Below are 15,054 nucleotides of genomic sequence, written 5' to 3' on the forward strand. Positions count from 1 at the left end.
ATAATGGAACAACCCAAAGCCACATTTGTATCAAACTAAACAGTTACACCTACAAGTTTGATAATGTGCCCAAACGCACCATCGTGTACCGATGGTGCTTGTTCACGAAAACAGACTCTGTAATCAATACCGGGCAGGCCGCTCTTTCGATGGTGTCCCTCCCACAAAATATATTTCAATGACCCCACAAAAAAATGTTTTTCGGGTTTGCAGAAAAAATATTGTAACCTTTAGGGAAGCCACTTCGCTAGACGGCCGACGAGCATGGACAATTTGTTGCCGACCAAGGATTCCGAATATTAAGGTCTAATTTCTAAATACATGTTTGGCAAACTATTCAGTTTCAAAATGTCCTTACCCATGTGCAAGCCTTTGGCACCTTTGTTAGTTATAAAATGTCACCATCTGGTGTGTCAACATCGTTTAGGGAATGCAGCCATCTAAAGCCGTAGTATTCGAACACACGGTTGCAAAGTCTCTTCTGCAGAATGTGATCATGCATGCATTTGTAACCTGCCTGGCAAAAACATGCTGGTTCAAAAGACGACCCCCTAGTTGGCAACATTAATTCATGCTGGCTGGACACCTGTGTCAATCACTGCTCTGCCAAAGCATGCTTGTCAAAGGTTCCAGTGTAAAAATATAAGCTTTTGCCAGATGCCAGCCGACCTGCCTTGCTGGGGTGGTTTGTAATTTTTTTTTCCAATTGCCCTCTTTGCGATCAAGACCAGCCTGCAAAATATCCCATTGAGCACAGATGCTCTAAAACCCCGCATAGTGCAAGACGGAGACGTAGAACCCATTGTCTGCCCTGCATAAGTTTTTAGTCGCAAATTAATTTGCGTGAGAAGCAATCAAAATCATTTGTCCTTCAACACTAACCCGCCTTACCTGCTGCAGCTCATATATATCCCCAAGTTGTACTTGTAAGTTCAAGGGATGTCGCAAAGTGCCAGTCAAGAAAGAACTCATGAAGACCAATGCACAGGCAGTGCAGGATAAGATTGCTTGTTTCTCCGGGCTTCTTCATCATGTCCGACCATCAATATCAATCTCATAAAGACATCAGCCATTCTCCATGATAAGGGCACCATAAACTGCAAAAATCACAAACCAAACTTCCTGACGGACCCAATCGCTAAAAGAAAGTTTCAAGCAATTATGTTATCACTTTTGGTTTACCTTTTTGCATTCCTGAAGGTTGTGGCCTAGTTTTTGCTTGTTCAACACCTAGAAAATCCCGCCCCAATGAGGCTTCTTTTGGTTGTACATGAATTCATCCTTCAGTTTTTTCACACAGACAGCAAAATGCAGGTCAGTACATTTTACTTCCTAATAATATAACATAAACAAGGTCATAGCCGACAGTGTAGCATGTATCACAAAATTTGGATCCATCAAGTTCCGCCAGCGAGGGGTTCCATCTGGGTATAGCTTGCCGTCCTTGAACTGCAACACATGGACTGACACTGTCATTCCATTTGTCCTCAACAAGTCCATTCCCAGGTCATTCTTTTGCATTTCATGCCAGGTTAGCTGTAGTTTGTATGGCTCAGAGTGTGAGATCATTTCCGGCAATAATCTTTCGAAATGGCTTGGCCCTGTGCTCGCTTATGTCTCAGTTGTTGTCCTCCGATTTGAGCAGACGAATCATCGCTGGACCTTCGTACCAGTATGATCTTGTGTTGCTACTTTTTGGCTTACCCTGTAATTATAAATCAGTTTGGTTTTCGCCCGGTTTTCCATTAATTAACTGGGCAATTCTCTTCTTCTTAATTAATCGACGAGGCAAATCTTTTGCCTCCGTTTCGAAAATAATAATTTATAAATCAGTTTCAGCACAACTTATTTTTTCAGCCCAGTGCATGAACATAGTGATTAATTGGACAAAGTCAGGTCGTACTAGCACACACACAGTCACAGACACTATCAGACTATAGTGATTAATCAGACAAATTTGTCTTTTCAAAGTTAACTTTGCTCTAGCCGTAACTAATTCTGATTCCAAGTACCCAGGAGTACAGATTCTAGTAGTCGCCTCACCTAGTGAGTCGAACGAACTTCCGACAACACGTACAACAACAGTGTCAGTCTTCTTCTCATCGAACCCCCTGGTTTTCTTCTCAAGGGCGCACACTCTGCCCGAACAAGGCGGTCGCTTCGCAGGATCCCGTCCAACACGCACCCTGCATTACATAGCTTTTGTTTGCAGTTAATCACAATCACAGAATATGGATGTATTGTCAGAGAGCATGAATTCCTGACTGCAATACCTCAAAATCAAAAAACTCTTTCTTATTTACTGAATGAATTCAACGAAAGTGCAGAGCAATGAAATCGCCTCCGTGTCCAACCAGAGCATGCGGTCCTAGCCAGTGGACCGTTCAGAGTCCGGCGGCGATAAGCTGCTCGTATTGCACAGCATGTTCAGGTCCAGTTGGAGAGGCGCGAACACATCCACTGCTCCTCCCTCAGCTTCAACCAGATCTAATGTCGGCTGGATGGCCAGAGAACACATCGCCGTACATGGCTGGGACAGCGAACCTGTTCACCAGGATTGGGGCGGCCCGTCTCAAGATAAGGCAGATGCATAATATTCAAATCTAGTAGGGATGCTCGTAAACCATACCCGTCGACCGGATCTGATAGGAACTCCGGTCAGCCGCCATGGCTACTGTTCGACAAGCATCAGAAGAGAGGGGATACAGCTAACCCGTGATGTCGTATTTTAATGGCCCCACCACTAGTTGGGCTGACGCCGTGATTCGCGGACGGAACACCTCGTTCGGTAGGACCTGTACCACCAGTACACATGCGGTCCCACTATGTTATGTTTGCTGTTTCCTGTGCTAATATGAACCTGTATTTCCATCAGTCATAACTGCTAGCTGCCACGCGACTTTGTTTCATTCGTCCGCACACCAGGAGCAGGCGAGCTCGTCCGGCATATTGCCGTTCTCATAATCGGATCCAAGAATTGAGCCAATTTGAGAGGAAGACTAGCCGTCGGAACAGGCTATGCCATCGCCATTGCTAACACCCGGAAGTCAAACACCACCATGCCAACCAGCTCCACCACCGAAAGGATCACACTGCCCCCTCACCCTGGATCGAAGGGTGACACATCGTTGGAGGATGAAGACACTCACCCGAGAGCCGACTGGAAACGATGATGGGATCCCGAGTTGAGGCCTCCAAACATAACTCCTCGCTGAACTAGATCATCATGGGAGCATAGCAGGCGCGGCCACGGAATTCTCAACGCGAATAGAAGATGCTATAATCCACAACCGCACCCCAACCACATGTGGGTAGGAACCTTGCTCACACAATGGAGCCTCCAAGGACGGAATGACGCTGTAGCACCACCATCGTCACTACAAAACTATAATATCTTTCCTTTGAAATACAAATCTTATACATTAGTATGATTCTATTCCAACAAACCAAAGGGTTCCAAAAACTTACATATCATATTTTTTAGAATTCTTAAAAAATAACTCACACACACACACATGTATATATGATGGTAAAGTAGTAGGCATGGCTTCACTCATTGCATTATCAGGGGTACAATAGCCATTAATTGATTTTGTACTTTGCCCCCCCCCCCCCCCCCCACCAGCTTTGATTCAACAAACGCATGACTCCTCGCGACGCCAGCCCTCCCGCGAGGCTTATCTCTAGCGCCAGCGCTGCCTGCGGTGGTGGCAGCGCACGACACCTAAAGGGCTAGGGCAGGAGGGAAGCGACTGATCTCCCATCAGGCGGCTGGGGCGCCTCGTCCTAGGTGTCTTCGCGCGGCAGCCACAGCGGCGTCCTGGCTGTGCAATGGCAGCCGGCGAACCCAGGGCTGGCGAGGTCCTCCGTTGGGATTCTCCGCTATGCAATGGGTGGCGGCGGTGGCCGTGGATCTCGCCTCCCGACTAGATCTGTCGTGGTTCGGCTATGGCCGGCCGGCGGTGCATGATGGTGCCGGGGTGGGCGGCCGGAGGTCCTCAACCGGCTTTCGGACGGCACCAAACGTCTACATGGCGAGGGTGTGCTTGGATCCAGTCAGCGGCGAGATCATGGTGGTGCTACTTCCGGTGAAAATCGCACTGCCTTCGGCTATGCCGGACAATGACGGCGTCTCCGACGCCCCCTGTTGAGGCATCGTCGTTGCAATCTGCGTCAACATGATCGGGATGTTCCATGGAAAACTCTAGATCTGGGTCTACCGGATAGGACAATTACGGCGCCTTCGGTGTCGTACTCCCTCCCGAGGAGATCGTTATGGAGCAGGAGCTGGCTGGAGGGGACGAGGAGGAGCGGTGTTTCATCTACCGCAAGGTCGACGACGGATCCCTGCGGCATGGCGCTGCGGAGTTTCGGCGACGGGCGCGTGTGGATGGATACGTGCAGGATGGTGGCGTTGTCTGGCGCCATGGTGGCGTCGACGGCAGGCCTGGCAAGGTCGGTGTGTCAGTAACTGCTCTGGAGATGGATCGGTGGAAGACAACGGCGGTAGCCTCGGTGAGTGTGCCACACCGGTGTGTGTGACCTAGTCCAGGTATGTGGCCGGAATGGGGCATCCAGCACTAGATGTTAGGATTTGGTGCGATGTCTGTTTAGTATTAGACTCGGACATTCGGTACAATTATATCAAGGGGATAGGAGTTGTGACAGGTGTTACCTAGAGGGTGGCTTCAGTTCGGGCTTACTGGTGTACTTCCTTGTAAGATCTTTTGTGAATAATAAATAAAGTGGCCGCATGTAATCGTCGAGATGCAGAGGATGGGGTGCATCCTTAAAAAAAACAAGTAAAGTAGTTGGCATACTCCTAATACCCGTGATGGTAAAACACAACACCCATAGGCGATTCAGACTGCCCGTCACATGCATCAACTTTACTTTGAGCTGCTTTCTTCAGCATATGCTAGTGGGCGTAGAGCATATCCAAGATCTATGATCGATCACAAGTTCACAACTCATGCATGCAGATCATCTAGCCCGGGATCGACAACTAGAGAGCCTGGTCGTTCAGCCGGCCGGTCACCCAATCCAAACGTGATGTACTAATGATTAGCTGTGCACACAGGCCGTCGAACAATATAGATAGACGTTTTGTTCAAGCCAGGCAGCACATATACTTCGTAAGTTACAAAGTATCTATGCTGACTGGCTTCCCTTTCTTTTACGTACCGGAAAAACTAGCTAGCGGTATATCTATTAACCTTGTGCTGCGCATAATGCTGGTTCCATCTTCCGGTCCGGCAAACACGGCCGTGCACGCCCTACACCTATAAATTCCTTGATCAATGGGGAGAAACCTCGAACAAGCATACAATTGGGCTTGTAGCAGCCGAGAGCCGCGACAAAGAGTCTGTCTGCCAACGTACGGGCCCATGCATTACTGGGCGGGTCTTCTTTGGCAATGGCCTTGTTAAAAACCAACCACTGCCAAAGGAGACTTGCCCAGAGCGATGCAGCTTTTGCGCCCCACGTAGTTGCTTCCTTTCAGTATGTTGTGATATGTGGAATTGCTATTTCAATTTGTGGCTTCCTGTCTGCGGACCTGAACAGTCTACGACCTGATCAAGGTGTGAGAAGAATTGGTAATGCTCTACACGTACGCAACCCGGCCGTAGGCAGGTGAGACCACTGTTGATATCAGCAACTTCGCCAAGTGACACATTGTTGAACTAACATCTCAGTGTGCAGTGTGCATGGAGTAAATTGGATTTTTTTCAATTTTTCTAGTATTTGTTTTGAATTTTTTTCTAAGCATAGGTGCAGATGAGCCCGGGAGCCAAAACTCCGCGTCTAGATGCAATCCCTCTCTCTCTCTCTCGTTGCTAGAATCTCCATAGATTGATATTGGTGTTGCGCAGAAAATTTTGAATTTGTGCTACGTTCCTCAACACCCCCCCCCCCACCCATGGCGCGCGCGGCGACCACGGGCGGAGCCCCATGGCGCGCGGCGACGACCACGGGCGAAGCCCCATGGCACGCGGTGACCGCGGGCGGAACCCCGTGGCGGCGGCGCGCGGTGGCGACCACCCATGGTGGCGTGCATCAGCGACCATAGGCGGAGCCCCATGGAGGCGCAACGGCGACCACGGGCAGAGCCCTTTGGAGGCGCATCAGCGACAGTCCAAGGACCAGTTGCTTTTTTAAAACTATTTAGGGACCTGATTGCTTTTTAAAAATATTTGTAGGGGCTAATCCATAAAAAATCTATGGATGAGGCGCTGACATGTGGCCCCCACAAGTCAGTTAACAGTCAAACAAACGGTCAACCAAACGGTGCGTTTAGTGGCGGGCCCGACCTATCATAAACATGTTTAATTTTTTAACAAAGAGGATTTGGGGTTTTTGAAACAGCCTACCCCCAACTTGGTAGTTATCAGCGAAAAATAAATTTGCTAGTTTTTTAGAACCCTAACCCGTAAAGTAATAGTTTTATGGGACGCGGAGTTTTGGCTCCCGGGCTCATCTGCACCCATGCTTAGAAAAAAATTCAAAACAAATACTAGAAAAATTCAAAAAAAATCCAATTTTTTTTGTGGTGGTAGATAATTTGACGCGTGAGGTGCGCCCCAAAAATCAACTTATTTGAGCATCTGAGCAGCTCTCGGCAAAAAAGACAAAATCAGGGTCTGTAAAAATGTGTACTGTTCACGCACTGTTTTGACCCGATTTGTCTTTTTTGCCGAGAGCTGCTCAGATGTCAAAATGAGTTGAATTTTGGGGCGCACCTCACGCGTCAAATTATCTACCACCACAAAAAAATTTGGAATTTTTTGAATTTTTCTAGCATTTGTTTTGAATTTTTTACTGAGCGGGAGCAGATGAGCCCGGGCTCCAGGATGAATTATCGGAGTGCATCTTCATACCTTTGAAGATCGCTAAGCCGAACACTACTAGGAAAATGCTTATAGGTAGACATTTAGCAGTAGCGTTGGTTAGATACCCATCGCTACTGCTATTTAGCAGTAGCGCCGGCCAGCACAAGCGCTACAAGTGCACGTTAGTAGTAGCGCTGGATTTCACGGCCAGCGCTACTGCTAATGGGCCACGCTCTTGGGCCTCCGTTGCAGCTTTAGGTATAGCGCTGGGCCGCCTCCCCCGCACTGCCGCTAATCCCACCTCTCTGCTTCCTCCCGCACCGGCCCGCGCACCACCCCTCCCCTCACTCACACTCACACGCTCACACCAGATCGAATCCCTCGGTCGTCCCCCGATCCGGCCGCCGCCCCCGCGTCCTACTCCGGCCGCCCTCCCCTGCGCCGGCCCTCCTCCCTTGCCCCCCCACACCGGCCCTCCTCCCCTGCCGGCCACCCTCCCGCACCGGTCATCCTCCCCCGCCGGTCGCCCCCCCCCCCCCGCGCGCCGGCCCTCCTCCACCGAGAGGTACCCCTCCCTCCTTCCTCCTCCTCCCTCCCTCCCTATTTTAGTTATTAGAGAGTAGTTAATTATTTTGAATCCTAGTTGAAAAAATGTAGGTTCTTAGAATAATGTAGGTGTTTTAGTTGAATTTTAAGGTGTTTTAGTTAAATTTGTAGGTGTTTTAGTTAAAAATGTAGGTTCTTAGAATAATGTAGGTGTTCTTAGAATAATGTTGAATTTGTTTTAAGTGTATTTAAAAGAGTTTTAGGTGTTTTAGTTGTTTTAGGTGTAGTTAACAGAATTTTATGTGGTTTAGTTGTTTTAGGTGTGGTTAACAAAATTTTAGGTGTTTTAGTTGTTTTAGGTGTAGTTAACAGAATTCTAGGTATTTTTTTTAGTTAAAGCAATTGTTGTTATTTTTTTAGTTAAAGCAATTTTTCCTGTTATATGCAAATTTGAAGTGGACATGTCATATTTTGAACATGTCACATTTTGGACATGTCATATTTTTTCGAGTGGCCTATGTTTTGCCAGAAGTGTCGATTCGTTTACGTTCTGGTAAATTTCAGGCGCTCGATTGGTCCTGTTTTTAGCAAAGGTCATGCCAAATTTTTCTAAGTGTTTATTAATTTTGTTTTCATAATTAAGCATTTTGTTCTCGACGTCGACGATGCCTATCCCGCATCCTCGTCGTTAACTCGGCGGAGGACTCCTGTTTGAGCCGAGGGGCCATGTCCGTGACTGTTCTCCGCCGGGCTGGTACTGGGTTGTGCTACCTTCTGGTCAGTGCAGCTTAGTGAGGAGCTAGCCCGTCGTCGACCCGGAGCTTCTTTGGTGGCGGTCACGTGGTTCTGCATCGGTGGAGAGGCTTGAGTCCCCCGCACAGGTGGTACAACATCGTGTCACGGAAGAGAACGCGCACGTCCAGCGCTACTTGGTTGCGTTGGCGAACGGCCGGTTCTCCAATACCTGGCAAATTCTTTGGGGATCTCACCGGAGCTATGATCCGGTGATGGTTCCTTCTCTTTGGGTGTCCACCGCGGCCCACTGAACCTAGAGGAGCTATTATTCGAGATGTATTAGTGATATTATATGATGATCTTTGCTACAAACTACTATATATGTATTCGATGATGGATTATTAATTACCTATTAGTTATTTGCTTATTGAATGCAAAAGATGAGCGCGGTTTGTGCTACAAACTAGTACATATGTATTCATGATGGATTATTAATTACCTATTAGGAAATATCTGATGACGAAAGGGAATTCGCTATGTGCGATTACTGCGAAGATGAGCACGGTCTGTGCGACAGGCCTCACCTGGTAGAAGGTCGGCGCTTCAGCATCAAGCTCCAAGAGACCTTCGATGTTGATACGGTACGCAATGATGACACGTGTTTTTTGTTATTTTTGCACGACTCCTCTGCTTCTTCAATGTGTAATTTCCGTCTTTTACAATTCGACTAGCTTATCCCATGCCATGCAAGACGCTATGCCTTGGAGAAGATGGATTTTGAAGATCATGAAAGCATGGAGACAAAGATAATTCAACTAAGGACCCATCATGGTTATGATTTTGCTGTAAAACTATACAATTCTGTGAACTCATCCAATTTTGGTTGTCCGAATTGCGAAGCCCTTTCCAAGGCGTATGATTTTCATGAAGGTATGCTTCTCACCTTCGATCTTGGTGATCCTGACATCGACGAAAATGATATGACCATTTGGGTCCTTGTTGACACGCTTCCTGTTCTACCACTGTGTGAGTTTCTTAAACATATTTACTAAGTAATTTATATTGTTTATTTCAAAATATTTGACAGCTTATTTTCATTGACAACTTAATTTCATTCTTCAAAAAATGTACGGAAGATGGTAGACAGAACCTACTACTACAATGATGAAGCACAATTAACTTATAAGGAGAAAGATGGTCTTATCACATTTTTTACTAATCTTGAGAATTACAATAGCTATTATCGAATTCCTCAAAATTATGGTCAATATGTGCCACTAGTGCACGCGGTGTGTTACAATAACATCAATTTAGATAGCATGGTAAGATTTTGTACTATTACGACATCCGTTCATCTTTTGCATAAATTTTTCTAAAACTAAACTACATTGCTAACTACAAAGTTATTATTATGTTTTTGAACAGAAAATTCCGATGGATTGTGTGCCTCATCTGATGTTGCCAAGAGGTCGCGTTGATGTTATGAGCTTACGGCCACCACGTCCAGGTCAGCCACAGTATCCACATCACTCCTGTCCATACCGGATTTCTAAAAGCGAGGAAGCCATGATAATAAACGATTGGAAAAATGTTTCAACCATCGTAGAGAGCTACTTGGAAGCAACATTGTGCGTAGGCCAAGACTTGGAGACATGATGATCTCCGTTCTTCATTATGGAGAGTTCAATTTCCTTAATGAAGAGTGAATGCCTATCTTGTTTTATGATATTTTACCTAAGAGAGGGTAGATTAGGTCCTATGAGAGGAGTAGGTCCTAGGTAGAGTGTGTTATTATGTGCTATAATGTGTTAGAGTTGATGAGGAGGATGAGGAGTTGTGATTATGACTAGTGACCAACTTGTTATATATATGATGTCACATTGACGAACATTGTTTGGTGGTGATGACTACTGGTAATGAATATGCTATTTAAGCAGACTAGTTCATGATGAGTTGTTATTGTATAAAAGATATATCTGTTTAAACATGTACAACGCCAAAATATTAAAAAAACATAAATGTTAGCAGTAGCGCTGGCCTAAAAACGTGCTACTAGTACTTGAACTTACCTGTAGCGCTGGTCTAGAAACGCGCTACTGCTACAAAATAGCAGTAGCGCCGTAGCAGTAGCGCTGGCTCCCGTGCTACTGGTAGCACAAAAACAAGCGCTACTGGTAAGCTTTTCTCTAGTAGTGGAAGTGTTACAAGAACGCGGTCGATGGAGTCGTACTCGCGGCGATCCAAATCGTGGAAGATCTGATCTAGCGCCGAACGGACGGCTGATGGGGTCATGTACCTAGGGTAGGGTCATGGACCTGATCTAAGTACCTTACCCAGGGACACCCTTAGAAGAGGTCGCCTTCCAGTCGACCAACGAGGGACTCACTCGACTGACTTGAAGGACTCGACCATGAAGACTCACTCGACCACCAGAAGGTCAAGAGGCACTCTGCACTGCAACGGCCTGTAATTAAGTAGACTTTATGGTAGTAAAGACACTTTATGTGGGGCGCTATCAGTAATGCCCCGGACTTAACTCACCTTAAACCCTCTCCTACGTGGGCTGACTGGGGTCCCGGCGCATTCTATATAAGCCGCCCCCCTCCACAGGTAGAGGGGTTCGGCACCTTGTAACTCATATACTCATAATCCACTCGACCGCCTCCGGGCTCCGAGACGTAGGGCTATTACTTCTTCCGAGAAGGGCCTGAACTCGTACATCCCTGGTGTTTACAACCTCTCCATAGCTAGGAACTTGCCTCTTCATACCTACCCCCACTCTACTGTCAGGCTTAGAACCACGACAGTTGGCGCCCACCGTGGGGCAGGTGTTTTAGCGATTTTGTGGAGAAGTTGCGATTCTTCCAAGTACTTTCATCATGGTGGCTGCTGGAGTTTTGGTCGAGGGTCGAGAGATCTGTCTCGGCACTCTCACCTTCATCGCCGACGACTCCGCGTGGCTCCAGGAGGCTTCACTCGACGTTGATGCGCTCCCCGTCCGCGGTGCGACGCATTTTCGCGCATGTGTCCGCGGCGTTCTGCTGCGGCAACCGTCGACCCCGTATCGGTCGGCTCCTCCATCGTCCACCCTCCCGGTCTCCCGCCAGCGCAAGCGCTCGGGCCGGTCGAGGCTTCAGCGATGGGTGAGGCACGCGGTGGCTCGCCAATCGGCCACCACCCAAGTTGCGGCAATCGAGCCCGACGAATCTCTCTACGGCTTGTTCGATCTGTCGACTGGCTCCGTAGAGACGGCATCCGAGTGCGGTAGCAATGATCCAGCGGCGGAAATCTTGATGGTCGACGGGCCCCGCAGTCCCCCTGGCTTCGCCCATGATGGTGGAGCAGGCGACGGAGGCGACCCCGCACGAGGCCATGAAGAGTACCAGCCCGAGCCACTCGACTCTCTACAGAGGGAGGAACTTCGCCGCAGGAACGTGGATGCCCTGCGTACTCCCATCGCAGGAGAAACCCCCGAGGCTCGTGCCTTGGAGGAGGCACGTCTAGCCAATTTGGCCGAACGCACTCGACTGGAGAATCTTCAGCGAGCACTCGACGAGCGCGCGCGGCAACGAGTTCCCGACACCAGTCGACGTCAACTCTTCCCGCCGACTCAGGTATATCGAACCCCAATCCAGAATTTAGCAGCTGCGACCCGTATAGCAGAGTCCGTCCAGCCTTCTCAGTCGGAAGCTGGCAGAGGTTTGATGCAGATCAGGGATCTGCTCCGGGCAGCAGGAGATCAGAATTCAGCCGTGTCTCAGTCGCGCAACAGAATTCACAGTCGATCCGTCACTGCGAATACGGTTCAGTCAGCTCACAGCCCCAGATCGCCTCCGCGGCGTGAAGGGCGCGAGAATCGGCGAGATCAATATGGCGACCGACTCGACCGAGATGATAGGCGTCGAGTGCCCAATTCCCCTCCGAGGGGTGGGTCTTACGCTCCTCGGCAGCAAGATGACAGGCGTCAGTACAGTACAGGGCCAAGGGTTCCAGTCGACCCCAGAGAACCAGGCTTCGACGCGCGATCCATTATCGTGCAAGGTTTGGTCGACCGGAACAGAGCCCATCGAGGCGGACTCGACAGAGACGCGCCCACAAGCAGTCGAGTGCATGTTTCTGGTCCTGAATGTTTCAGCAGAGCTATCAGAGCCGCAGTTATCCCTCCCAATTTCAGGTTGGCAACAGGAGTCAGCAAGTTCACTGGTGAGTCTAAGCCTGAAACTTGGCTTGAGGACTACCGAGTGGCAGTTCAGATTGGTGGTGGGAACGACGAGGTGGCGATGAAGCATTTGCCCCTCATGCTGGAAGGTTCTGCCAGGGCATGGTTAACTCAATTACCGCCTAGCAGCATTTACACTTGGGAAGATTTGTCCCGAGTGTTCATCAGAACGTTTGAAGGAACTTGCAAGCGACCAGCTGGACTGACAGAGTTGCAAGTCTGCGTGCAGAAGACCAATGAGACTCTCAGAGAGTATATTCAGAGATGGATCACTTTGCACCACACTGTGGAGAATGTGTCTGATCATCAGGCAGTCTGCGCCTTCAAAGATGGCGTCAAGAACAGAGAACTGAGTTTGAAGTTTGGTCGAACCGGTGACATGACCTTGAGTCGGATGATGGAGATTTCTACCAAGTACGCCAATGGCGAAGAAGAAGACCGACTCCGAAGCGGCAAGCACAAGCCGAGTCAGTCGGAAAAAGGAAACACCAGTCGGAAACAGAAGCGGAAGGCTGAACCGGCAGCTCCTGGAGAGGCTCTGGCCGTGACTCAGGGAAAGTTTAAGGGGAAACCAAAAGGATCCTGGAACCCCAAGAAGGTAAAGGATAAAGAAGGGAACGACGTAATGGATATGCCATGTCACATCCACACGAAGAAAGACGAAGAGGGGAATATCATCTACCCGAAGCATACCACTCGCCAATGTCGGCTCCTGATCCAACAGTTTCAGGGAAAACAGTCTAAGGACAAGGAGAAGGAGTCGGACAAGGCCGAAGACAAGGAGGACAGTGAGGAAGGATATCCGCATATCAACTCCACTCTGATGATCTTTGCAGATGTGGAAAGCAAGAGTCGATTGAAAGTCATTAACCGAGAGGTGAACATGGTTGCCCCAGCAAAGGCAAATTATCTGAAATGGTCTCAAATACCCATCACATTCGACCAATCTGATCACCCGACTCATATTGCCACCCCTGGGAGGCAAGCTTTGGTGGTCGATCCAGTTGTCGAAGGCACTCGACTGACAAAAGTGCTGATGGACGGTGGAAGCGGGCTGAATTTGTTGTATGCAGACACACTGAAAGGAATGGGCATTCCGATGTCCCGACTGAGCACTAGTAACATGAGCTTTCATGGAGTTATACCAGGGAAGAAAGCCGAGTCACTCGGCCAAATAGCTTTGGACGTGGTGTTTGGTGATTCGAAACATTTTCGCAAAGAAAAGTTGACGTTTGAGGTCGTGGATTTTCAGAGTGCATATCATGCCATTTTGGGGAGACCAGCTTACGCACGGTTCATGGCTCGACCATGTTACCTGTACCTCAAATTGAAGATGCCCGGCCCCAAAGGAGTGATCACTGTCACCGGTGATCGGAAAAAGGCAGAAGAGTGCTTTCAGAAGGGCTCAAAGATTGCCGATTCCCAGGTGACAGCGGTCGAGTTCGAAGAATACAAGCAAAATGCAGATCCGAGTGACTTGCTGCGATCCAAGAAACCCGCCACAGAGTCTGCATTTCAGTCGTCCGGTGAGACGAAGCCTGTTCACATTCACCCGACCGACCCCGATGCAGCTCCGACCCGCATCTCCACAACACTCGACCCAAAATAGGAAGAAGCGCTCATCCAGTTCCTCCGTGAGAACTGGGACATTTTTGCATGGAAGCCCGCTGACATGCCAGGTGTTCCCAGGGGACTGGCTGAGCATCGCCTAAGAGTCGACTCATCCGCAAAACCAGTCAAAGAGCATCTTCGGCGGTCCGCCGTTCTGAAGAGAAAAGCCATTGGTGAGGAAGTGGCTCGACTATTGGCGGCAGGATTTATCCGAGAGATATACCACTCCGAGTGGCTCGCTAATGTCGTCATGGTTCCTAAGAAGGACAAGTCGCTCCGAATGTGCATTGATTTCAAACACATCAACTGGGCCTGCCCGAAAGATCATTTTCCTCTCCCTCGCATAGATCAAATTGTTGACTCGACCGCGGGATGCGAGAGATTGTCTTTTCTAGACGCCTACTCCGGGTACCACCAGATCCGTCTGTACGGACCCGACGAGGTAAAAACAGCTTTCATCACTCCCGGGTGCTTCTGCTATATCACCATGCCATTCGGCCTCAAGAATGCCGGAGCCACATTTATGCGAATGATTCAGAAGTGTCTACTCACTCAAATCAGTCGGAATGTGGAAGCATATATGGATGATATCGTTGTCAAGTCACGAAAAGGTTCCGACCTGCTCGCTGATCTCGCCGAAACATTTGCCAACCTCAGAAGATATGATATCAAGCTCAATCCATCAAAGTGCACATTTGGAGTTCCTGGTGGCAAGTTACTCGGTTTTCTCGTTTCCGAACGGGGAATCGACGCTAACCCAGAGAAGATTGGCACTATTCTCCGAATGAAACGCCCTGTGCGAGTGCACGATGTCCAGAAGCTTACTGGATGCTTGGCCGCATTAAGTCGGTTCATCTCACGACTCGGTGAAAAGGCATTGCCTCTTTACCGACTGATGAAGAAGACAGACAAGTTCGAGTGGACTCCAGAAGCTGATGCAGCGTTTGCCGAGCTAAAAGCTCTGCTCTCCACCCAGCCGATGCTTGCTGCTCCAATCAGCAAAGAGCCTCTGTTGCTCTATATCGCAGCCACAGGACAAGTCGTCAGTACTGTGCTTACGGTCGAGCGGGAAGAAGAAGGAAAAACTCTCAAAGTTCAACGCCCAGTGTATTT

Source organism: Triticum aestivum, chromosome 1B, assembly GCF_018294505.1.
Source record: "Triticum aestivum cultivar Chinese Spring chromosome 1B, IWGSC CS RefSeq v2.1, whole genome shotgun sequence".
Lineage (NCBI taxonomy): Eukaryota > Viridiplantae > Streptophyta > Magnoliopsida > Poales > Poaceae > Triticum > Triticum aestivum.